At 37.9% G+C, this 25,383-nt stretch overlaps 1 long non-coding RNA gene across 1 annotated transcript in view; it reads left to right on the forward strand.

Annotated features, from left to right (window-relative positions):
• Window positions 1–23,946, forward strand: part of LOC119240494 (uncharacterized) — a 39,827-nt gene extending 15,881 nt beyond the window's left edge. The window contains exon 5 of the long non-coding RNA XR_005124145.2: window positions 22,070–23,946. This is a non-coding gene — a long non-coding RNA (uncharacterized LOC119240494). The remainder of the gene's footprint in view (window positions 1–22,069) is intronic.
• Window positions 23,947–25,383: the final 1,437 nt, after the last annotated feature.

Raw genomic sequence — 25,383 nt, forward strand, 5'->3', positions numbered from 1 at the left:
CATTGACTAAATGCTCAGGCTAAAGGCTTCAGTGTGGTACCTCTTATTCCACAAACTAACACTGAGTCCTATACCACCAGGGGCTCCCTTTTGAAATAAGATGCTGTCATTCAGTGAGGTTAGACCATTATGTGGTCAAGTCTGGCATAGACCTAGGTCTATCTGACCCAAGCTTAGTTGGTAACAGGATTTCCTGAGTTCATTATAGAAAACAGTGCCTGAATAATACAGGGAGCCGTGTTGGGAGAATAGAGGAACCTAACACACGAGGAACTGCAAGAAGAATAAAAACTATACAAGGAGAAGAGAAGAATGTTTGAAGCACTTGAAGTCACAGAGATGAGTAATGAGACCATGCAGCAGAGGCCCAGAAGGCAGAATAGAACCAGGCAATTAAAAGAACAAGGAGGTAGATATGAGTCAATTTACAGATTGTCTTTTTTTATTTCTAAAATTTTGATTCAAGTCCTTATTGGCACTTCAAATAAAATAAACCATGAAAGTGACTCCCTCCTACTCTAACTTCACCACTTGTAGCAGTACCAGGGAGGAAGAGAGAAATCTTGCACTTTGATTGTCAAATATAGTGTTTGAGCTCTTACAGGGAGCTGGTACTTGCAAAAACACACTGGGATGAAGTGTAACTTATCTTCTCACCTTGGACATTTCATAATTCCCTCTGTAAAAATAACTCCCCCCACTTTAAAAAAAAAATGTAGAACTTCCAGTTATACGTTTTATTACCAAACTGCCAGAATTTGGAATGTAAACTGTTTGTATACAAATCTGACTAGTAATTCTTTGGAAAGTATCTACCTTATTGGTCCTATTCTAAGAGCAGACAGAATGCTAAAGTGAGACTGTTCTTATTTTTCAAATGTATAACCTCTTTTGGAAGCTCGCTCCTTCCCTCCTTCCTTCCTTCCGCCCTTCTTCCTTCCTTCTTTCTTTTTAAAATATTTTCCTTTATTTCCTTTTGCATACAACTGGGGTATAGACCAGAGGTGTGGGGGGTGAGAAGATTCACCAGAGATAGAATGAGGAGCAAAATAGGTAGATCTGCTGAAATACACTGCCGAGGGGAGCAGCAGGCAAGTCAAGAGAGGTCTGCTGCGCCATGTGGGTAGCTCCCTGAGGATCAAACTTGTGCTGCAGTGGCTGCGGATAGCTTCCTAGGTTGAGTCTTAACCCCTTGCGCCACCAGGGAGGCCCCAAAATAGTTTCTTAAAAGCAAAGTTAGGGCCTCCCCGGTGGCGCAGCGGTTGAGCGCTGGGTTGCGAGGCTGCCCGCGGCCTCTGCGGCACCGGTTCAATCCCCGGCTGCTCCCCGGCCACCGGAGGAGGGTCCCACATGGCGCGCAGACCTCCCCTGCCGCCCGCTGCTCCCCTCAGCAGTGTACTTCGGTCCTTCTGCCTGCTCTGCTCCCCGCTCTGGCTCTGGTGAATTCTCTCACCCTCCCGCACTTCTGACTGTACCCAGTGCATGTATAAACAAAACAAACAAACAAACAAAATAAATAAATAAAACATGCCTCTATAAAAAAAAAAAAAAAAAGCAAAGTTAAACAAGGATTTCTAGCAACCTTTAAAAAAAAAGATTTAGCAGAATTTTCCTCTGATAATATATTAGAATAACAAATAATATGACACAGATTCTCCAACTAGCCTTTGATTCTCTTTACCTTACTAATCCCAGAGCAAACAAAAAATTCAAGAGTAGTAGTATCTCCACTTCTTAGCAAACCATCTTGAAAGAACAGATGTTGATAAGGGTGGCAATTAAATATTTTATTGCCCATTGTAAATTAACAAAAGTAAATTAGCAATTAAAACCCAGAATTATTTATTGTTAGGTTGGCAAGCAATCTTTTTTTTTTTTTTTTTGGTAGTGTTTTTTTGTTTTTCCTTGTCCTAGAAGTCTCTACTGGGCAGAAAGGTAGTTTATAATATCAGTGAAAATCTATAATTAAATTAATTCAATCTGATGTAGTCTTTCTTGGATGTTCATTTAGAAATAAGAACAATTCTGTTAGTCATAAAATTTTTGATAATTCCAAGTTTGGTCTCAAAGTAAGAATAGCTCTATATCAAATTTAAGAAGAGTAACAATTTGGTTCATAAGCAATCAACAGAGAAATTTTCTAATAATATAATTTCCTGTTTCAATTTATACAAAGATAGCTTTTGTAAACTCAAAATAGCAAACAAAAACTTAAGAATATTAGCCAAATGTGATAGCTTTAAAAACATGTTCACGGGCCTCCCTGGTGGCACAGGGGTTAAAGTCTCAGCTCTATCAAGCTATCACCAGCCAGTGTGGTATGAGTTTGATCCCCAGCCAGGGAGTTAACCCACACAGGGAATAGCAGATCTCTCCTGTCTCGCCCGCTGCTCCCCTCAGCAATATGTTACAGTAGATATGCCTGTTCAGTTCCCCGCTCTGTCTCTGGTGAATCCTCTCACCCCCTCACACCTCTGGCCTGCATCCCAGTTATTGTATACAAAAATAAATAAAATAAATCTTAAAAAAAGAAAATAAAAACATGTCCACAAACTCTTAGAAACTTCTCTTCCCTTAAGAGGTAAAGCTCATTCCTCTCCTCCTGGGTGAGACATGAATCCAGACATGGATCTGGATTCAATGACTTACTTGTAGAGAACAGAATCTGACAGAAGTGTTGGGTTGTAACTTCTGCAATTAGGTTATTAAAGACTGTGCCAATTTGTGTTCTCTCTCTCTCTCTCTCTCTCTCTCTCTCTCTCTCCTCCCCCCCTCTCTCCCCCTCCCTCTCTCCTTTCCTCCCTCCCTCTCTCTTTCACATCATTGACTCAGGGTGAAATCATGCCAAGAGCAGCCCTATTAGTGGGCAGAATGAGGGGCACCCCAAGACCCCCCAAACTTGCACAATCTAAATGGGCTCTTTCAACAGTCACATAAAGTCAGAGCATACTCTTAGTGGTTAAGACCTTCAGTAGAAAAGATCTGTAACAGAGTTAGTGTGTATAGAGAGAAGAGAAAAAAGATAGTAAGGTTCCCAATGAAACACCCAGTTATCCATCCCAAATGCCTAGTCAAACAGGCTTGGCCCAAAACAGGGCCACTGAGGCTCAAAAGCTTGCCACAGTCTAAGATACCTTCTGGTGTGAAACTATAGGAAAGAGGCAGAAGGTATCAGGCAAATCTGGGGTGAAAGGACAAAATAAAAGTACAAATCAAGGTATCAGCTGCCATTGTCAGCCTCCCCACATGTCTCTCACCACATGTCTCTTCCAAGTGTCTCCTTCCATGTCCCCCAAGTCCCTGGTGCAAGTCCAAGGTCAAGAAGCAAGTGTGGCTTCTTCTTCACATGTCTTTCTGCTCCAATTGCCTCCTCCAAGTCTTCTCTCCTCAAGTCCTTTTTAGTCTTCCCCTTACCTCTCAGCTTTACCCTTCAATAGGTGGATCAGGGAATATGGGACTTCCCCATTTTAAATTATACTACTACCTTTTAATAAAAATATCATGGAAGAACATAGTACTATCTAAATTGGATCAGAATATCAGTGTGGGGAAAGACAGCTAAGAAATGTTCCAACATAAAGAGAATTCATCTCCCTTCTTCATGGGTGGCAGACATAGGGAAGTTTTGAGGTACAAAAGAACGTTAAGAAATCATTCCCAAATCCTCATTTTGTAAAGTAGAATGAAGTTTATTTTTCTTAAATGAAATAAATATTTGCCAATTGGCACCTGAGGTTGGCCTCCTATGAGTCAGGACTCCTGCCTGACCTTCCTGTTGAGCTGTCTCAGCACAAGCCCCTCACATACTGCTCGGCCAGGAGAAGGTGGCATGGAGCTCCCAGAGGTAGCATATAAATGGTCCTGCTCTGGGCACACACTGGGGAATATCAAATCTATGTACTTCGTGGGTTCTTGGACTTCAGTACCAGTACACTGATCCAATAAGGAAGCAGGTGCTGTTTGTCTTTGGCTGTCACTCTCTCTTTTGAGGTGGACAGCATTCATAGGACCACATGGGGGTCCAATATTAATAGGGACTCCTAGGACTAGCTCATTCTTTGGTGCAGGACACATATTAGCCATGAAATGGTCTCTGTCCAGTGAAGAAAGTCCCCCCTCAAAGTGCAGAGGAGGTGCAATGCCAGACACAAGGGAGTCTTATACAGGGGGTCATGAGATGCTTCTTGGAGGTGTTTACATGGTGACACATTGAGAGAATCCCCAAAATACATGAATTGGAGATATAGATACTTATCCTCCCTATCGCTGTCTGTCTGTCTCTCTCCATATATCTTTATGTATAAATCTCTCTCTCTCTGTCTCTCTCTCTCTCTCTCTCTCTCTCTCTCTATCTATCTACATTAGTACTTCACTTGTCCAGGTTAAGTGGGGAGGCAAGAAGGCACAACAGTCAAAAGATGTACTCGTTGTTGGAGTTACTAAGAGTCCCAACTCTGCACTGCCTAGATATGTGACCTGCCTTTTGGACAATCAGATTATTATCAGTAGCATGGGACACATCTACGTAATTTAGTGTATGTAGAGTAAATGCAACGATAGATGCAACTAGCTTAGCACATGCAAAGAGTCCCATAATTTTTTTTTGTTTTTTTTAAAGATTTATTTATTTATACAAGCGCTGGTTACAGTCAGAAGCGCGGGAGGGTGAGAGAATTCACCAGAGTCAGAGCAGAGAGCAGAGCAGGCAGACTGACGAAGTACATGGCTGAGGGGAGCAGCGGGCAGCAGGAGAGGTCTGCGCGCTATATGGGACCCTCACCCGGTGGCCGGGGATCGAACCGGCACTGGAGAGGCTGTGGGCAGATCCGCAGCCCAGCACTCAACCGCTGAGCCACCGGGAAGGCCCGCCCATAATGTTAATAATTGCTGTGACCTTCCACCTTCCAAAGCATCTTCCAGGACTTTATATGGGAGAAAGAATCTGCTAGCCTATCCCCATTATGTATGGTTTAATTGCCTTTAAAGCTAATTCCAGCTCAGAGATATAAGATTGTGTCAAGCAAGGCTATTTATTCAACTAATTTTTTCTGATAAAACTTTATTTGGAATTAGAACCCCAGGCATTTGAACTAAATTTACACAGATGTCCACAAATGACTACAATCATTTCACAAGCCAGATTCACTGCCTGAGTAAAGGGTTATTTGAATAAGCTGCTGTCCTTAACTTTAAATATGAAGCTTCAGTAACAGCTGTGGCACAAGCAAGGGCAAAAAAAAAAAAGTAGTATTAGAAAGATTAGACACCTGTGACAGTGTTAAAGGCTTCTTTCTGATGGATTTGTGGTACTACATGAATGGGGGGAGAATGACATGCAATAATGGCTCCTTTGGCCTCCCCAATTGGCATATTCTGCACTAATGCAAATAAACTTTACAAACATTTGTGGAAGCAACAGATGCCATTCATTCTGAGAAAAGCTTTCCATTTTGTAGCTTTATGCTACTGGAACACTCTGTGAGTTATAATTAACTACTAATGTTCTTTCTCTCTGTGCTATTCCACCTTTCTTTTTCCCCTCAAAATTCTGTTTTCCATATAAGCTATACCTTCCCTCTCCTAGAAAGAAAATAAAAATAAAATAAATAGCAGGACAGAATGTATATTTTATTATGAAGACATGTAACAGATTGGGAAGTAATTTTTTTTTATGTTTTGCTCCTAACATTTTTCTGACATTTGTAGAAATGTGAAGGTTTGTGTATATGACTGCCAGGAAGTAGTTAAAAATTCTTCTCCATTTGTTTAAGCAAGAAGCGTGATTATCTAGTTAGTGCTGCAAACAGCTTATAGATTCATCTTTTCTGACTTCCTAACTCCAGTTCTTATGAATGAAGCAGAATCACTGATTGAGCAAATGGCAATGAACTTAAAAAGTAGAGGATGTACATTATGACTCTATTGAGAAGCAAATATGAATCTGTCACTTCCTGTTCTCCAAGAAGTTTCTCAGGGCGATAGAGTGCACTGGTGCATGAGCACTCCAAAGACACCATAAGGCAGTTTATGCATGACAATTTTTTTAGACACAAAGAACATATTCTTATGATTTACTATGATCAGTTTAAATTCATAAAACTGCTTTGCCAGCATTTAAGAATTAGAGACTGCTTTTTAAAAAAAATAATGAGAAGTGAAAATTGCTATATGATTGTCATGGTCACTGATTGTCCAAGATTCCTGGGGCAGCCTCAATTTCAAAGATTCTACCTTATTATGCCTTTAATTATACTCCTTCTTAAAAGACCACGGGTTTAGGTTTGGGCTTTATGTTCTTTAAGGGTTCTCAGTTGTTCTTGAGTATATGTTAATGTTTTTCAGAATCAAAAGAGGTATATTTAAAATATTACAAGTACTTAAAAAATAATCTCAAGAGAAGTAGATTTCTTTCTCAAAAATTATGGGCAAACAGCCTAAACTGCCTGGCTCCTGGAATAGAGTAATGATTACTTTAGCAATTTTCATGTTATTGCAGTGGGATTAGTACTCTGGGATTTTGTAATTGTCAAATCCATGAGCACTATATGCAGACACATTGAAATACTTTTGAAGGACATCTCAGAAGTAGCATTTTAATTTAATTCAATTCCTGTTGCTATTTCCTAGAATCTGAAAGAAACTGTTAAGTTCTAGAATATGCCTAATACAAAGTTACTAATCAAGAACAATATGCTATTTAGACTGTACTTGATTTCAGTGGCCATGGGTTGACCTGGAAAAATTGCTTTTAAACAAAAAGGGGTTGGTCAAATTTTTTATGACAATTTTCATGTGAAGTTCTGACATTGCTGAAATTTGATTTGAATTAAAAGGGAACCATCAGTTAGCTTCTCTAGAAATGGAAGTCACAGGCAAATTTGAAAAATTGCATCAATTCCAAAATGTTCTCAAACTAATTTTTAAAAGAAGAAGTTTAACATACAGGAATGCTACTTCTTTGTTTATATTAAACTTGCTAAAGAATTCAGAGATTGTCAGGTACATTCTACACAGACAAGCAATGTTTTAATACGTTTTGTAAATAATAGTGTACGTTGATATTACATTGAGGCTTATTCATTGTGTTTTTAAATTACTATCCAACACTAATATTTACTTGTCATTAAGTCTTTTGCATCCTCATTTGCCTAACACCTGGCACTTAATTCACTTTCCTATTTATTCTATGTAAACTGACTTGCACAAAATTTCTCCATTCCATTCAATCTGTTCCTTACTCTAAGAGCTAAGGGCTTATTACCATCTCTCTCTTTCTCCCTCTCTCTTTCTCTGACACACACACACACACACACACACACACACACAAGATGTCCAAAATGGCAGCAGATGGACTGGAATGTATTCGCCCTACATGAACCTTTCCCTCCTTTTTGTAGGGGCAAGATCCAGAAACATTTAAGTGTATTATTTTAAGATCATCTGTATTTAGCACAACAAAAGTACAGTGTTCATTATGGAAAACTGGAAACTCACGGGTTTTATAATCACACAAACCAGAGTTTGAATTCCTACTGTTTCTTACTGCTTCTGAACTCTATTCCAAGTCACTCTAAAACTCAGCTTTCACATCTATTGTGTGAGGACAATACTAAGATCATGCACTTTTTTGAAGATTAATGTATCTAAAGCACCCAGCTTTAGTCCCTGGCTCATAGTAGGCTGCAAATATTAGCTAATTTGTTTAAATAATAATAATTATGACACAAAAGAGAATTTAGGAGTAAAAAAAACAAGGCATCTTTTGGACTGTGATACAATGGGAAAAGTATTGGATTTAGTGACCAACCTACCTTCACCAGATTTCCCAGTCAGTTTAGCATTATTTTTTTGACCTGTGAAAATGACCTTAATCATACTGCCTCATAGACTTATTGCACTACGGTGAGATTCATGAATATAATATAGCTTAGATCTGCTTTTCTTTCTCCTCCATTAACACTTTTAATAGGATTTTCTCTGACCATCCTTTTTTGGACAGAGACTGGCCAAAATTTAATATGGTGCTGATCATAATCACAAACATCAGGTGCTTTCTGCTCAAAAGTCTGGTAACATACCTGTTGCCATGAACTATGTTCACTTTTCCTGGCACCAATGAGAACCAGCCTCTCAATGCTGCTCTTTTACTGTGAGGTCACCTCCTATACCAGCCTCCTCTTAACCTCCCTGTAAGGGACAATTTCTCAAGTCTCTCCCCTTCCACAATGGAGCACCCACCCACGACCAGTTCTGCTCTCTACCCTTCTGAGATTGCTTTTCTTTTTCTTTCCAGGGGGATGGTGGTTTTTGGAATTTCAACATTCAGGATTTAGATCTTTTAGGATTTCAGATTTTTGGAGTTTTGACATTTGGGATTCTAGCATTTGGGTTGCATCTTGCAGCGTTACGACACAAATTCGATTTAATACTACTCTAGTAATTGAAAAATGAGAGGAAACTAAACTTGAAGTATTTGGGCTTTTGCGTGTATTTACCACTGTATCTATATCAGTGGTAACATATGTTAACCCATGAGTCTAAGCACCTGGGCAGATAAATCAAGAACAGTAAAGCAAATGAATCAAAAATGTGCATACCAGTTTAGTAAAAGATCTAGCCATTCTGATTTGCTAATTACAGCTCTTTCATTCAACTTACATTTGTTATTGCCTGCTATGTACAAGCATTGCAAGTCACCAACTATGAATAGAACATCCATTGAGTTTAGACATTTGTTCAAGTCGTAACAATAAAAAGTTGTGATGGGGAAGTATGGAGATCTGTGAGAAATGGTAAAGAAAGGAGATTTAATGTAGTGTGTGATTAAGAACACCTCCTAAAGGAAGTTACGGCTGAAAACTAAAGACAAGTAGCAGTCGGATCGAGAAAGAGGGATGGGGAAACGTTCCGGGTAGAGACAGTAGGGTGTGGGGCCCTGGGAGCAGTAGAGAGTTTGGCATATTGAGAAACTGATAAAGGCTGCTATGGTTGGACATAGAGTGTGACAAGGGTTAGATGTGGGAGTACAGAAGAAGATGCATCTGTATCCATGTGCCTATGGATGGCAGGAAAGGAGGTCCCAGAAGGAGAAAAGCAGAACTGAAAGATGAATGTGTATTCACCAGTAGAACAAAGACGATGAGGGCATATCTGACTGAGGGAAGAAATGTATAAATGCCCAAAAGATGAGAATGAGCCCAGCACAATCTAGAACTGTAACACAGTTATGGTTTTGTAACAATGTAATCTAAAAAGTGGAGGTTCCATGTTTTCCACCCCACCTGTTGAAGGGTGGAGCTTAGTATCAAGGAGAAATTAAATGGAGCAGAGAGACATGAGGAAAAGCCACACTTGCTTCTCTGTCTTGGGCTTGTACCAGGGACTTGGGGGGACATGGAAGGAGACCCTTGAAAGAGACAGAGACATGCATGAGAGACTCATGGGGACGCTGACAATGACAGACTATCTTGACTTGTATTTTAATTTTGCCCCTTTCATCTCAGACTTGCCTGGTCCCTTCTGCCCCTTTGCTATGGTCACACTCCAGAAAGTGCCTTAGACTGGTTGCAAGCTTTTGCATCTTAGTAGCCTCAGTTTGGATCAGTTCTGTTTGATTGGTCATTTACCAACAAGGGGATGGGTAACTTTGGGTGCTTCATGGAAAACTATATCCTTTATCTTCTCTTTATTACACACAAAATTCTATTAAAATTTTTTCTACTGAAGTTCTTATGCACTAAGAGTATGTTTTCCCTTTATGTGATGCATGGCAGAACCCATTAGAGCATGCAAAATTTGGGGGCCTCAGGGTGTGCAAGATGAGGCACACCCTCATCTTGCCCAATAGCAGTTTGAATGAAGGAATGGGTGGTGGGGAGAGTGATGGGAAAAGACAGACAAATCACTGGGAACTTTTTTTTAGGAAAAAAAAAAAAAGGAATTTGGATGTGATGCTGAACACTAGTATGTGGATCTGGTGGAGAATTTTAAGCATAGATGTGAACCTAATTATCTGTCTGGGAGTGTAGTAAGGAAGATGAATTGCTGGGTGGCCAGGCTGGATGCAATAAGACCAACTGGGAGATTAGTGCCATTGTCCAGGGAGAAAATAATGATAGTATAAAGGACATGGACACAGCAAGTCTGGAGGAAGTACTCAAGAATATCGATGTAAATTGTCAAGTATTGATAATTGATTAGATCAGATGATGAGCAAGAGGGAGTAGAGATGACACTCATCATTATCTGAATGAAGAGATAACTGCAGAAGGAAGAATAGATTTTGGAGAAAGATTGAGACTGCAGTTAAGACAATGGTGATATGGACAGGTTGCTGTCATGGGGATATGCTGGACTGGACCTAGGAAGAGAAGTCTGACCAAAGAGTTGGATTTGGGAGTTAACAACAATAAGTAATAATTGAAAGGGTAGCATTGAATAGAGTCAGGGTAATGTGAAAACATAAAAATCACTTCTTGATGACCTTTGTTTATTTTCTTATTTTTCTACACTGAGTGTGTAATAGTGCTATGTAAAAATCTAGAGACATTGTTTCCAAAGCCCCTAAGTTGTAGGAAGAATACTTCTTGGCTCTGAGGACAAAGGAAAGAATATGGGGACTAGGGTAAACTCTTAGGCAAAAAGAGGGAAGGTAGATAAGAAGTTCTTTTAAAAAAATACTTAGTGACCTCCTTTTTTTTTTTTTTTTTTCTTTTAAATATTGACTATAGCTGTTGATCCAAAGAAGGCAGGAACTGAGGAGAGCAGCAGAAATTTGAACTGGGCTACACAATTTGTATTCATTCCCTGGAAAGGAGGTTGTTTAAATATGAGTTTATTTTTTTTTAAGATTTATTTATTGGGGCCTCCCCTGGTGGTGCAGCGGTTGAGCGCTGGGTTGCGAGGCTGCCCACAGCCTCTGCAGCACCAGTTCGATCCCCGGCCACCGGCGAGGGTCCCACAAAAAAAAAAAAAGATTTATTTATTTATGCATACAAAAACTAGGGTACAGGCCAGAGGTGCGGGTTTGGGGGTGGTGGTTAGAGAATTCACCAGAGACAGAGTGGGGAACTAAACAGATGGATTGACTGAAATACACTGCTGAAGGGAGCAGTGGAAGAGACAGGAAAGGTCTGCTGCACCATGTGGGTAGCTCCCTAGCTAAGGCTCGAACTCCTGCTGCAGTGGCTGCTGATAGCTTCATAGTGCTGTGACCTATTCCCTTGCGCTACCAGGAAAGGCCCTAAAGACAAGCTTAAAAGGAATGAAATGAATTTTTTTTTTTAAATGCTATTATAAGCAGACAATGTTCTTAGGCAAATAGTGGGACAAGTAATTGAAATTTGGTTTGCACGTGATTTTTCTGAACAACGTAACTGCATATGAGTCGAAATGCATAGCATCCCTGCAGGTCCTTTATCACAATGTGGTTTCGCCATAATGATGAGGAAAAAAGAGATTGCCACAGGGTCACCGTCTGTGTGGAGTCTGCATGTTCTCCCCATGGCTGATGCTCTGCTTTCCACCCTCATGCCAGAGATGTGCATGCTAGCTTCATGGGCATGTTTGAATCGTCCAGTCAGAGTGGCTATGGGTGTGTGAGAGCCCGGGGTGAGGAAGGACATCCTGTCCAGGACTGCTTCCTGCCTTGCTCCTCCTGCTGTCAGAATAGGTAGGCTCTGTACCCCATCTCCCCCAACTGGAATAAGTGAGTAGAAAAATGAAAATGACTACAGATTATTGTTTAATATTAGAAGTGTCTGGCATCTTTATTTGGAAGTTTGGTGGTGATTTTGTGACTAGAATTATGTCATAGGAACTTGTCTTGTTTCTATTAGTTAGGCTATGATAAAATTGCTTTTGTTTACCTTAAAGTTGCAGTTTCCCAGAGCCTATCTACAAAGTTAAGTGAGGACTTGCTGTATTGACACAAGCACCATGCAATGCATTCCACAAATTAATATTTGTAATACCACCAAAATGGAGGCAATAGTCACTGAACTGTAAATGGACAATAACTATATAAGCTCTTCTTTGGTCAGGATGGCTTTGGAGCTCTAAAAGACTCACAAGTTTGCAAATTTGATAAGGTGAACCCCTCCAGAGGGTCCTCACACAGAAACTTCTAAGGGCGTATACACATGTATTTTCAAAATTAACTTTTAGGTCAGAGAGGGAGAAAATAGGCGTGGCCTAAAGTGTTGCTATGAGAAGAATTCATTTGTGTTTTGAGGACATCCTATAACCCATTTACTGACTCCCTCAGTAATTAATTATATTCCTAGGAGAGACTGAAAAGCCCGGTCCGTGTACACGGCGACTTCCAGCCTAGACAGGTTGGTTCACTTAGTGACAGGATTTGTTGGTTTTTTAAAATGTTTTCCTTTTTGTGATTTTTCTGACCCAGAAATATGCTTTCTATTTCAGCGGCTCTCTCAGAACAGCTGAAGAGATGATGGTTTCCCAAAAAATCACCATTAACTGTAAATCAAAATGTTATGTTTCCTCAGTTATGTTAAGATTCTTCAGTTTGTTTTCCTTCTATCACCAATGAAGTATAATCCACCACCAGAATGATGATTAAAGGCATTCTACCAAAAATATTTACTCCATTCTGTGACAAACACTTGTCATTTTTTACTAAAGTGGAACAGTCCTACTTAAGTGTCACTGTGCTGCAACATGAATAGAGGCATCTGGAATTTATTCTCTTATTCTCTTTCTAATTATAGCCTAATTCATCAACTACACATTTTTAGATGGTTATTCTTAGAAGGTTTCTCCATTACAAAACATGTGAGAAGTATTCATTTCAACATAATATTGTGTTCATTTTTTTGAAGAGTAAACATCACACTTCTTTCTATATGCTCTTTCTATGTATCCTCAACTGTATAATTGCTAACATTCTCAGTTTTCCAAAATTCTCTCCTTATCCCAGCATCCCCAACCTCAGTCAAAAATGTCACCCTTTCACTCATACTCTCTGCTGCACAGCAGACCGCTAGAAGGGACTGGTAATCCCTTACAGCTGAAAGGGTCTCAGAGATCATTAGTCAAGGGTTGTCAACTTTACAACAGGTAAGGCTCCCTTGGGTGCCTGTTTTAAAAGCAGATTTAGGAACTTCAGTCCCAGAGATTCTGTTTCAGTAGCTCTGGGTAGAGTCTAGGAATAAACTTTGTTCTTAAAAAGGCACACAGCATAACTGTGAGTCCACAGACCCCATATTGAAATACCTTGAATTAGTCTAACCTCTTTCTTCTGTAGGTAAGGACAGTGTAGATAGAAGGTATTGACTTGTTCATGATCTTTGGTGACCTAATTAATATAACTGGCATCAAAGTGTTATTCTTAACATCCCTCTATATTCTAAAAGAACAGGAATCAGAATGTGGTGGCTTTCTTAGGAGAAGCTACTACGCTTGCATTAAGGGGTGGGAGAGGGAATGGGGCTGAAAACGGTGAAAAAATGCACACAGTTTTGCTCTACAAAGTAAATTAATCAAATGTTGGCATCACTAAATGCAACATAAAAGCAAACATAATTGTTTTCATGTGGTTCTCTATATTTGTGAACAGAAAGTAGACCCTGAATGAATAAATGAGTGCCCTGTGAATAAATGAGTGAATGGGCCAACGAATCCTACCAAAGATAGGAGAGAAAAGCTTGAGAACAGTATGAAGATAATTGGCTCAGGGGACCTGAAAAGACCCATCCTGGTCTCTAATAGTCAAGGGCTTCTGTCAGGTAGCAGCAGGAGGAACACATCTGTAGGAAAGGAGAAACTTACATGAAAAGGAAGTACAAGTCTATTACTTTAGACATTTTATTCCCTGTAAATAGATGAGAAGTACATGCAGATTTTGGTAGTTTAGGGACACATTGGATTATAATTGAATAGTTCAGAAAAGAATTTTTCCCATCCCCCCACTTTTTCTTCTTACCCTCATCTGAAGTGGAGAGGTGTCAGATTGGGAGGTTTTCACTCTGCCTTTTAACTAGTTGACTTTTGCTGATGAAGAGGTTACTTCAGTTTGTTTGGCTCTTGATCTATTATGTTATTCATCTGTAGTTTTGCTTCTAGTCAAAATGGAAAGCAACTGTAGTTTGTCATCCTTTAATGCTGGGAGATGACAGGAAGCTGGGTTTTATTTGTTTTTCTCTTTGAAGTGATACAGCTGAGTGAGCAGACGTAACAGTTTCGTTTTAACTAGAAATTTTGCTTAACCTCATAGAAATAGTTACTTTATTGAGCAGCAGTGATCTGTTGGGGTTGGCTTCAACAAAATTATTAAAGGAGAAGATGGAAAGGTAATGAGTGATTCCAGAAAATTCTGGAAGAATCTCACCAGTGATCCAGAAATTGAGTTTGGTTCCACATTGATAAAACACAGCAGTCCTAACCAAAATGTGCCTTGTGAGCCATATGGAGCCCATGGCCCCCTCATATCTTTAATCCTAATTTAGATTCTCTACAGCTATCAATGAAAGAGGTGACACTAACACCCTTTCAGAGACTTTGTGAAAACTACTATAGGCAACATTGTGTTGACTAAGAGCCACATACTCAAAGCTGGCTACAATCATGGTGTTTGCCAGGGTGAAGGGAGCTGCAGCAAAATGGAAAGCATAGGCCAGAGATTAACACAATGGTGTGTTTTCATGTAAAATCTTCACATTTTTAGTGTTGACTCTTTTTTCCCATAAGGCTCCTGGATTATCACTGAGATTGCATCTCTGTAGTCAAAGCCTTTGCATTCTGGTAGAGTCTACTCCACTCTGTCAGTAAATACAATTCTGGATCTTTTGACAAATTATGAGCTATAGAATACATTTATGAAAATAATTCTGATAATAGAGATGGTCATTTTTAATTTAAATTTCTAGATAACAAAGTTACAGAAAAATAAGATATCTCTTGGGATAGAGTTGTGGGGGGGAGAAAAAAAGCACAAGTCCTCAAGTGTGTACTATGCTAACCTAATGACAAAGGGACTCTACCATTTCCATTGATGGTATTGACAAAAGAAATGAATATGAGAAAGATAACTTCTTTTTTTTTTTTTTTAAAGATTTATTTATTTATACAAGCACTGGGTACAGTCAGAAGCGTGGGAGGGTGAGAGAATTCACCAGAGCTAGAGCAGGGAGAACAGGCAGAAGGACTGAAGTACATTGCTGAGGGGAGCAGCGGGATGCAGGAGAGGTCTGCGCACCATGTGGGACCCTTGCTGGTGGCCGGGGATCAAACTGGCGCTGCAGAGGCTGTGGGCAGCTTCACAACCCAGCGCTCAACCTCTGAGCCACCAGAGGAGGCCCAAAAAGATAACTTCTTTATAGGAAGCATCTCTGTAACCTTACAAAATGCAAATCTTACAGCACTACCCTACTTGCTGCTCATCAATAGCTTCCCGTTATTTACAGATATTTAACCTTAGCTTGGGGTACCAAGTTCTTCAGATAAACATCAGTGGCCCTCACCTACTTTGCTACTTTTATTAATTGCATGTAATGGAGTTGATACTTACACATAATGAAATGTATACATCTTAAGTGTACAATTTAATGAATTTTGGAAAATGTACAAATCTGTGTGATCAATCTCTCTGTCAAAATACAGAACCTTGTGTTCCCTACTAATTGATGCCCACTACACATGATCTAATTTCCATCACCTTGTACAAGTTTTACCTGTTTCTGAGCATCATGTAAGTGGAATCACACACTGGGTATCCTTTGTGCCTGGCATTCATGTTCTATGTATAATAGTTCATTTTTTAATGGCTGAAGAGTATAATATTGTAGAAATATATCATAACTTATCTATCCATTCTTCTTTTGATGGATGTTTCCATTCTGGCCATTGTGGAACTACTGGGAATATTCATATGCAGGTCTTTTAGTGGACATTTGTTGCTTATTTTCCTTGAATAAACAAACATCTAGGGAATTTCTGGAGTTTCTTCTGTAAGGTACAAGCAAATAGATTTTTTTTCCTGTTACATGAATTAATCCATTTATTACAGGCTAGCAATGTCTCAAATTGTGGAGCTTCTGCTGGCCTTTCAATCCTTTCAGGTTTCTGATAGAATTTATGTGACAGCAGAAGCGGTATTGTTGCAAATCTAGGCACCATCAGCTCCTGTATTCATCAGGAACTTCCATGCAATATACTCAAGTCTAGTTTCTTCCTCTTGCTTTTGTCACAAAAGTAGCAAGTATACTTGTTATTTTGGCTGATTCCAATTTTGCTCACCACCTTCCTGAGGGAGGTACCATAAAGAGTCTCTTATTTACCAGTAATCTTGACCTTCTAGGTACCTTTGGCCATGTCACTGCAAACTCACAAACAGTGTGAATTTTAAAAGTATTTATATGATTTTTCATGCCCGTCAGCAATATATGAAATTTCTAGTTATTTGACATGTTCACCAGGACTTAGTGTTGTTAGTTTTAAAATTTTTGTTAATTTATGGATATAAAATGCATTCTCATTATGGTTTTATTTTGCTTTTCTCTAATTCCTAATACTGTTGAACATCTTATATGTGCTTAATGACCATTTATAATCTTCTTTTGTGAGGTGCCTGTTCAAGTCTTATCCATTGTCTTTTTGTCATTAATTTGTAGTTCTTTATATGTTCTGCCTACAGTACTTCTGTTGCTCACTAGTTGCCTTTTCATTTACTAGTGGCATTTCTGATGAAAAAATTCCAAAATTTAAATTTATGACAAAGTTAATCAATTTTCTATTATATCTAAAGCTTTTTGTAAGTTTTTAAAATAATCTGCCTACTCAAGTTTGTAAAAATATTCTCCTATACTTTATTCTGGAAACTATTTAATTTTAGTTTTTACATTTAGTTCTAAAATTCATGTTGAATTAATTTCAGAGTAGTGTGACATAGCAACCATGATCCAATTTTTTCACATATTTATTCAGTTATTCAGTGCCATTTGTTGAAAGAATTTTTTACCCATTGAGTAGTCTTTGTACATTTATAAAAATCAATTTCCATTTTAGTATGTCCAGAATCTATTTCTGGATTCTATTCTGCTTCATTGACCTTGCCGTTCATCCTTCTATGCCAATACCACACTGTCTTGATTGCTGGAGCCTTATATTAAGTCTTGGAATGTAATTGTGTGAACTTTTCAACATCGCACTCTATTTTCACCATTATTTTGACTATTTTAAATCTTTTGCATTTCTACTTAAGCTTTTGAACATATTTATCACTTTTACAATAAGGCCTGTTGGGATTGTGACTAGGATTGTATAAATTCTATAGATCAGTTTGGGGAGGATTTACATTTTCAACCAATTGAAAACTGAGCAGCAGTCTGAATAGACAACTTCCCAAGAGATTATACAAAAGATATATGAAAAAAAATGCTCATCATCATTTTTAATAAGAGAAATGCAAGTCAGAAATCACAATGAGATATCATCTTACACCTGAGAGAACAGCATACATCAAAAAGACTCCCAACAAGTTCTGGAGTGGGTGTGGAGAAAAGGGAACTCTAAATACATTGTTGGTGGGAATGTAAATTGATGTAGTCATTTTGGAAAGTGCTCTAGGCTTGTCTTAAAAATCTAAAAATGGAAATACCATGTGATCCACTTTTGGATTATCTATTCGAAGAACACAGAATCATCCACTTGAAAAATTATATGCCCCACAATATTTGCTACAGTATTATTTACAATAGCTGGGATTTGAAAACAACTTAAGTGCCCACTGATTAGATAAGGAAGAAGAAACATATACACATAGTGGAAAACTATTTAGCTGTCAGAAAAGGTGAAATATTACCGTTTACAGCAAAATGAAAGGAACTCAAGGGGATTATTCAAAGTAAAGTAAATTAGATGAATAAAGACACATTACTCACATATATAACTGATATAATGATACAAAACAGAATAACTGACAAACCAAAGTAATTATAAACTAGTTGACATTGATAACAGAACTGAGGTTTCTGAGGCTGAGGCAAAGGGCAAGAGAAAAAGGGTTAAAAGGGCATAAGGGATGGTGGTGGGAAAAAAATAAAGGAAGTGAAGTAACCAATAAGAAAATAAAGGAAAGGAATGGAGAAGGGGAAATGAGAAAATAAAGAAAACTATACTGTAGTAGTCAGGATGTGGTGGAACCCAACTGCAATTTTCCAATTGAGAATGTCTTCTTGGTTGACAAGGCCTGAGTTCTGGAGTAAAGTAGCAGGTTCCTTCTTAAATAGACAGCTCCTGTCTGCTGCTGGACATATCAATTGTATCTTCCTCTTCCATCTCCAACTGTGCAGGCGTGTGGGTTTCATTGATTGGCTGCCAGTCAAACTGGAATCTGATCTGCATCACTGACAAACCCTGTCTTTACAACTGGCTTTCCATTCATTTACTAAGTGGTGTGTGCCTCTTAATCTTAAACTGCAACACAGAACCCTCCTGACCCATCACCTTCAAATTGATATAATCGTCGTTCCCAGTCTTAACTCTTCCTTGTGCTATTGGTCCACCATGGTGAGCACCAGCGTTTCCTTCTGCCTTTTCACAAAAGAGGTGCCATTTTAGCACCCCAAGGAGCACACGAGCAGCACCTAGAGAGTCAGGAGATCAGAATAGTTTTTAATATTCGTTATGATTTTGGTTTTTTTTTTTTTTGAGCCAGGACAAATTTAGAAGTATGCTGTTTAATTTTCACATATTTGGGGCTCTCTTTGATTTCTAATCATTATTGACTTTTAATTAAAACATTTTTTAGTGATCAAAAAAAGTTTGAAATTAACTGAGCTTATTTCTATGGCTCAGCACATGACCTATTTTGGTGCATGCTCCATGTAGACATGAAAGAAATATGTATTCTGTAGTTGTTAGAGGTAGTGGTATATATATATATATCAATTAGGTAAAGGTAGTTAATAGTGCTGTTAAGGATTTCCATAACCTTATTAACATTCTGTTTATTGTTCTGTCAATTGCTGAGAGGTTGGTGATAAACTCTTGAACTACCATTGTTATTCAGTGATGCATGTTTATGGTCTTCCTAATCAATTGACCTTTTTTTCATTTGAAAAGTCCTTCCTAATTTCTAGTGTTAGCCCTTGTTTTAGAATCTTTGGTAATAAATTAACAATGCCAATTTTCATATGCTTGTTATTTGATGGAATATCTTTTTGCAGACTTTTACTTTCAAGCTATCTGTGATTTTAGGCTTAAAAAATATATTTTATAAATAGTGTATGGTTAGAGCTTACTTTTTAATACAGTCTTTAAATAACTTCCTGTTAATTAGAGTGTTTGTTTAGTCAATTAGCAAAAATGTAATTATTGGTAAGGTTCAGTTTAGGTTTAAAATTTTGCTGTTTTCTACTTATCCCATCTGTTATTTATTTCTGTTTCCCCTGCTCTGTCTCTTTTGTGTTAATGGAATCATTTTTGCTACTTCAGTTTTATTTTTCTATTGGCTTGGGGATATCTGTGCTTTTGTTTAATTGTTGGACTGCAAGGTATATCCCTACTGTATAAATCTACTTATAGTTAATATAATACTATTTCATATAAAATAAAAGCTCCATAAAATCATATAGTACTTTTTACACTAATCTTTGCACTATTTTGAATCTATATTCCCTATAATTCCCACAGAGTGATATGATAATTTTTGCTTTAAATAATCATGTCTCCTAAAGAGAAGGAAAAATAATCTTTTTATTCACCCACATAATTAACACTTTAGTGCTCTTAATTCCTCTCTGAGGTCCAAATTTCCTTCTGATAACATTTTCCTCCAGTTTAAAGAACTCCCTTTGGCATTTCTTATAATGCAAATCTGAATTTGAGTGGTATTTATATGGAGATTTGGGTGTTCCTTCTGTCACTTCCTCAATTCTGGGATAACATCTACAATTTCCAGATCTTCTAGTAGCTCTGCTCTCTGCTGACATATCAAGTCAACTAGGCTGGCCTTCTGCTTGCATTGTAGTTCTCTAGACTGGGGAGTGTCTTCAGTGGGAAAGTCATCTAGTCAATGCTTTAAGCCCTTACAGGGCAGGCCCACTCTTAGATGCTCTCCAGTGCCTTCAAATAGTTGGTTTTTATATTTTGTCAGGACTTTATAAGTGTTATCTGTGGGAGGACTAGTTTAACACAAGCTATGCTGCTATTAGAAGGGCTAGAACTTACCTTTCACTTCTAACTCTATAGTAGAGGTTGGCAAAATTAAAGAACAGGTTAATAAATATTGTAAGCTTCATAATAAAATCAGCAAAACTGAAAATATGTGGGTATTGATGTAAAAGGTTAGACAACAAATTTCCACAAAATTTTTATTGATGAAATTAAAAATATAGTAATAATAATTATGTACTTTTTTGGTACTACAAGTCTACTAACAAGAAGACTGGAATGAAGGGGGAGGTATTAATGTTTTGCTAAATTGGGCTTCAATATTCAGTGTTTCTTATTAGCCAAATTGATTCTATCTTCTATCTATCTATCTATCTATCTATCTATTTATTTATTTATTTATTTATTTTTAGATTTATTTATACAAGCACTGGGTACAGTCAGAAGCGCAGGACGGTGAGAGAATTCACCAGAGCCAGAGCAGGGAACAGAACAGGCAGACTGACGAAATACACTGCTGAGGGAAGCAGTGGGCAGCAGGAGAGGTCTGCGAGCCATGTGGGACCCTCGCCTGCAGCTGGGGATTAAACCAGTGCTGCAGAGGCTGCAGGCAGTTTCACAGCCCAGCGCTCAACCACTGGGCCACCAGGAGAGGCCCTCAAAATTGATTCTAAATGTTCATCTGCTGGTGCTAATCTGTAATGAGATTTTATGTGTTTTATCTTTGAAAATGTCTTTTTACAGAGATAGATACTGCCAAATACTGTTATAAATCCATTAGCATATGATTTTTAAAAATAAATGATGTAACATTTTAAAATAAATTTATAACATTATATAAGTTTCTGCTATGCATATTGCATTCTATACCTGTATATTCTCTGCCATCATCACCAGGAAAAGTCTAGTTTCCACCCATCACCATACAGTTGACCTCCTTTAACCACTTCATGTATCCCCAAACACTTCCCACTCTGGTAACCTCTAATCTGTTCCCTGTATCTAAGAGTTTAGTTTTGTTTTGTTCATTAGCATATGCTTTTAATTGAACAAATTAATTGCTTAGAAGACATTATAGAATTCTATTAGTCTTCTTATTATATTTGCCATTGTCATTACATTGCAGGTTAATAAAATTCAAATTGAAAGTTAGGTGGAAGATCTTTAACTAGATAGTTAAATTGATTTTAAAATATGGAAATTTCCTTGGTTCTTGCACCGAAATCATAAAAACTCCGTTGATACTGTAGTTAAAACTTGGAAAACAGACCTTAGGCAAATTTCTGTTGAAGTGGAGATCTTGCTTTTTTAACTTTTTACTTCATGTGAAGTATATTAAATAACTTGTACAATGTTGCTTGTGATCTAAACATTTGTTGTTATTGAGATGTCTTTACCACGATTTAAGTTTCATATATAAGAACTGTTTTAACTAATAATTTTAGGTTGATTTCATTAAGAAACATTATCAAATTTGAAGTAACCTTGTTCCAAAGCCATTAATGATCAATAATGCAACCATTGAGAACTCTTCTTTTCATTCAGAAAAAAATCAGTCTCAAATCAGAACTTTAAAAAGCCACAATGAAACATTCCTACAAGTAAGTCATTGAACTGCTTTGTGATTAGACAAGTCAAGACATTCAGCTTGTATTTCTGACAAAAACTCAAGAAACTACTGATCGTTAAGTCTTTGAGAGCAAATGAAGGTCACCGTTGGCACTACTGTTTCAGTACCACATGACAGATTCACTTATTTTCTGCAAAATAGCTGCTGATGAACAAAACTTACCTTTTTTATAAGCTTTGCAAACTTGTCCAACTAAACCTTATTCTGCTGTACACATCTTTATACCACCCTCAGTTGTTAACACATCATAGCAGATTCCATTTCAGGTTGTATTAAATTAATGTTTTCTCTACTTCTCTCTAACAGACTTTTCATAGAAGCTAATTCTTCAGGCACTTCAAACTCAGCCTAGATGCCTTGAATAACCAACCACTGAGGAGTATCAGCAACATCTGTCAACTCATCAAAAGTGCAAGAAAACAACTCAAAATCATTTGCCTTGTTTTTTAATTGACTACTGATGTTGCTCCCAAAGTCCTCAACTCTGTAATCAACTGTTCTCACTGAAAGACTAACAGCCTTTGTACATATTTCCTCAGCTGTTGGAATCAAGCACAATTTAATTAACTCATATCAGTAAATGGCTTTCCAGGCTTGAACAACAAATTAATCACTCAGAATCTTCCTTTGATTGCAGCTTCATTTTCATTTTTATGTTTGTGCAGACATTTTTCTGTGATGAGATATTGTTTTAAATGAAAATGATCTATTTTTTTCTGTTACTTTCCTATGAGTTGGAATATTGTGATGAGGGCTTAGTCTGGTAATGTCCATGTATATTGTATTCTTTTAGCACAGCTATGGTATCGTTGCATAATAAACACAACACTTGTCCTCCTAATGACAAAATAACGCATGTTCCATTTTGCCCTAAAACATGACGTTGGGAACCTACTCTTCTCTTTTTTTTTTCTTATTTTGACATAATAGGTGTGATGGCAATAAACATGAATGTTTTGTTACGGGTGATATGTGCAGCACTCAAAATGCTATATTGTGTTTTAAGTGCATCGCTGTGAATTATAGTTCACTAGACAGCACTAAGAATAAGAGCGCCACACACATTCTCTGCTTCAAGGACTCAGTTCTGCTGTACTAGTGTGAAAGCAACCAAACACAGTATGCACAGCAGTGATTGTGTCTGTGTTCCTATGAGACTATATTTATGGCTGCTAAAATTTGAACTTTATATAATGTTCTTATATCACAAAATATTTTTCTTTTGATTGTTTTTCAAACCTGTAGAAGTGTTATGAAGGCCATTTTTAGGTAAGAGATGATATAAAACTGGGTGATGGGCCTCATTTGGCCTATGAGTTATAGTTTACCATCCCCTGCTTCACACAAATTCTGAATCATTTATAGTCTCCTTTCCCCCATTACTTAGTACTTACATGCTTTTGCCTTACTGAATCCCTCTCACAGGAGTGCGCCTCTCTACATCTTTTTGATGCAATTTTCCAAACATTGAAAATTGTCACTTAACAGATTTTGTAGATAGTTCAATAGTTGTGCTTTCTGTGTGATTTTGCTGCTGTATAGCTAAGTCCAGAAAGGACATATAGAAGAGTGAAATTTGTTCTGTCACTGTTTCCTAATTCACATAAAACAACTGTTGTTCCATTTTGTTTTATTTTAAAATAATTAGCAAGAAATTGTCCTGAGATAGAGTGTGAATTTTGTAAGATTGGGCAGAAAGTGTAGGAAAAAAATCACTTATGCCAAAAGATTGTTTTGAGGGTTAAATAAGAGCATGAACACTCTAAGCATAGAGAAAAGTGATAATAAAACTGACTTTCTTCTCCATTTTTGCTCTAAAAATGTTCACTTTGAGAGCAAATTGGTGAAGAAATATGTGAACTTCATACACACAATCAAGCTGCTGTGCACTAAATGACATCGATTTTCTTATGCCTGTACCATTCTAATATCTGCTATTCAGATTCCCTGGTGATTCCATTTCTGTGACTAAGATCTATTTTTAAAAACCATTTTGCTTATTGAAATGCTTTTAAAATATTGGAAAAGGAAAGAGGAATATTGTCAATTATACCTCAATTTTTTAAAAAAAGAAATGAAAGAGGAGATGTTAAAACTGATTCCACAAAGGTACAAAGGATCATAATAATTGTTACTATGGACAATTATTAAAAAAAGAAAGAAAAAGAAGGAGAGAAAGGGAAGGGAAGGGAAAGGAAGGGAAGGGAGAACATTTCCTGTAAAAACCTATTGATGTTGGGCCTCCCCGATGGTGTAGCGGGTTGAGTGCAGTGCTGTGAAGCTGTCTGCAGCCTCCACAATGCCGGTTCAATTCCCAGCCGGCCAGGGAGAAACACACATGGCTAGGCAGACCTCTCCTGTCTCGCCCACTGCTTCGGTCCGTCTGTCTGTTCTGCTCCCCGGTCTGTCTCTGGTGAATCCTCTCACCCTCCCACGACTCTCGACTGTACCCCAGCTCTTGTATAAATAAAAATAAATATTTAAAAAAAAACCTATTGATGTTATGCACTGTTTTTATCACAGGCTTGTGGAGGGTTGTAAAATGTGGCACCTGTAGAGGTTTGCCAAGAACTGTTGTTAATGCTTTTGTTGTGTTGGAAGAAGGTAGTTCTGGACTGTCAACAGATCTTATGTCTCTTGGACTATAGAATGAGGACTCAGGCAACTGGAAGACAGAAGTTATTGTAAGGCCAGGGAGAGTAGAAAGGATAGGATCCAATGGAGGAAAATGGAGGTGGGAGCTAGGGGCTGGGGGTGAGGAAGAGCTTAAAAAAAAACCTTTATTCATGGGAGAAAAAAAAGAGTTTAAAGAAAAACTCAAGTGCTCAAGAAAAATGACTCAACTGAGTTCTAATTAAAATAGTATGAGGAAATTAGGTCAGTGTTACTTCCCTTCCAGAGTCTTCCCTGATCTCACCTCAGATGCGATCTTCCTGCCAGTTGTCACAGACTGACCACTGTTGCCTCCACCATCACCATATATGTGGTTGGACAAACTACTTAAAAACACGAACTACCCTCCTTTGCATTTTTGTTCTTGTTGACATTTTAGCCTCCAGGACTCAAGGAAGCCACAAGTTGGTTTGAATCTGGGCCCCACCTCTTAGCCCTTTAATAACTTCTCTTAATAACTTAACTTCTTACTATTTTTTTGTATGCCCAGGAATTAACATAGGTTTAGTCAATTTTTATAGGAGAAAGAAAGGACTGGAAGGGTGGAATGAAAATATAGGGGAAGACAAGCTAAATGGTATCCTTTGTCCTGTGGACATGTCCTGGACTTCCATGACATTACTTGCCACCAGAGCTGCTACCATACCTGGGTACCAAGCAATGAGAATTGAGAATTCTGACTCAAGAAAGTAAAATCCAGGAATTGACAATGATAAATTATATTTTGAGAGAAGGCACTGGTCTATGGAGAGAGGGATATGTGTATATGTTTGTTTTCACATTATGTCTACCTCTGGGCCTCTGCTTGATTTTATAAAGAAAGGAAAAAAGGTCAATCATAGCAGGTAGGAATAGATGACATCACAGCAAAAGGAAAATGATTATGAATATTGTAGAACATTATAGTAAAAGATTCAAATTTCCAATAATCCTCAGTTTCCATATAC

This window comes from Talpa occidentalis, unplaced genomic scaffold, assembly GCF_014898055.3.
Source record: "Talpa occidentalis isolate TD23 unplaced genomic scaffold, MPIMG_talOcc4v2.1, whole genome shotgun sequence".
NCBI lineage: Eukaryota > Metazoa > Chordata > Mammalia > Eulipotyphla > Talpidae > Talpa > Talpa occidentalis.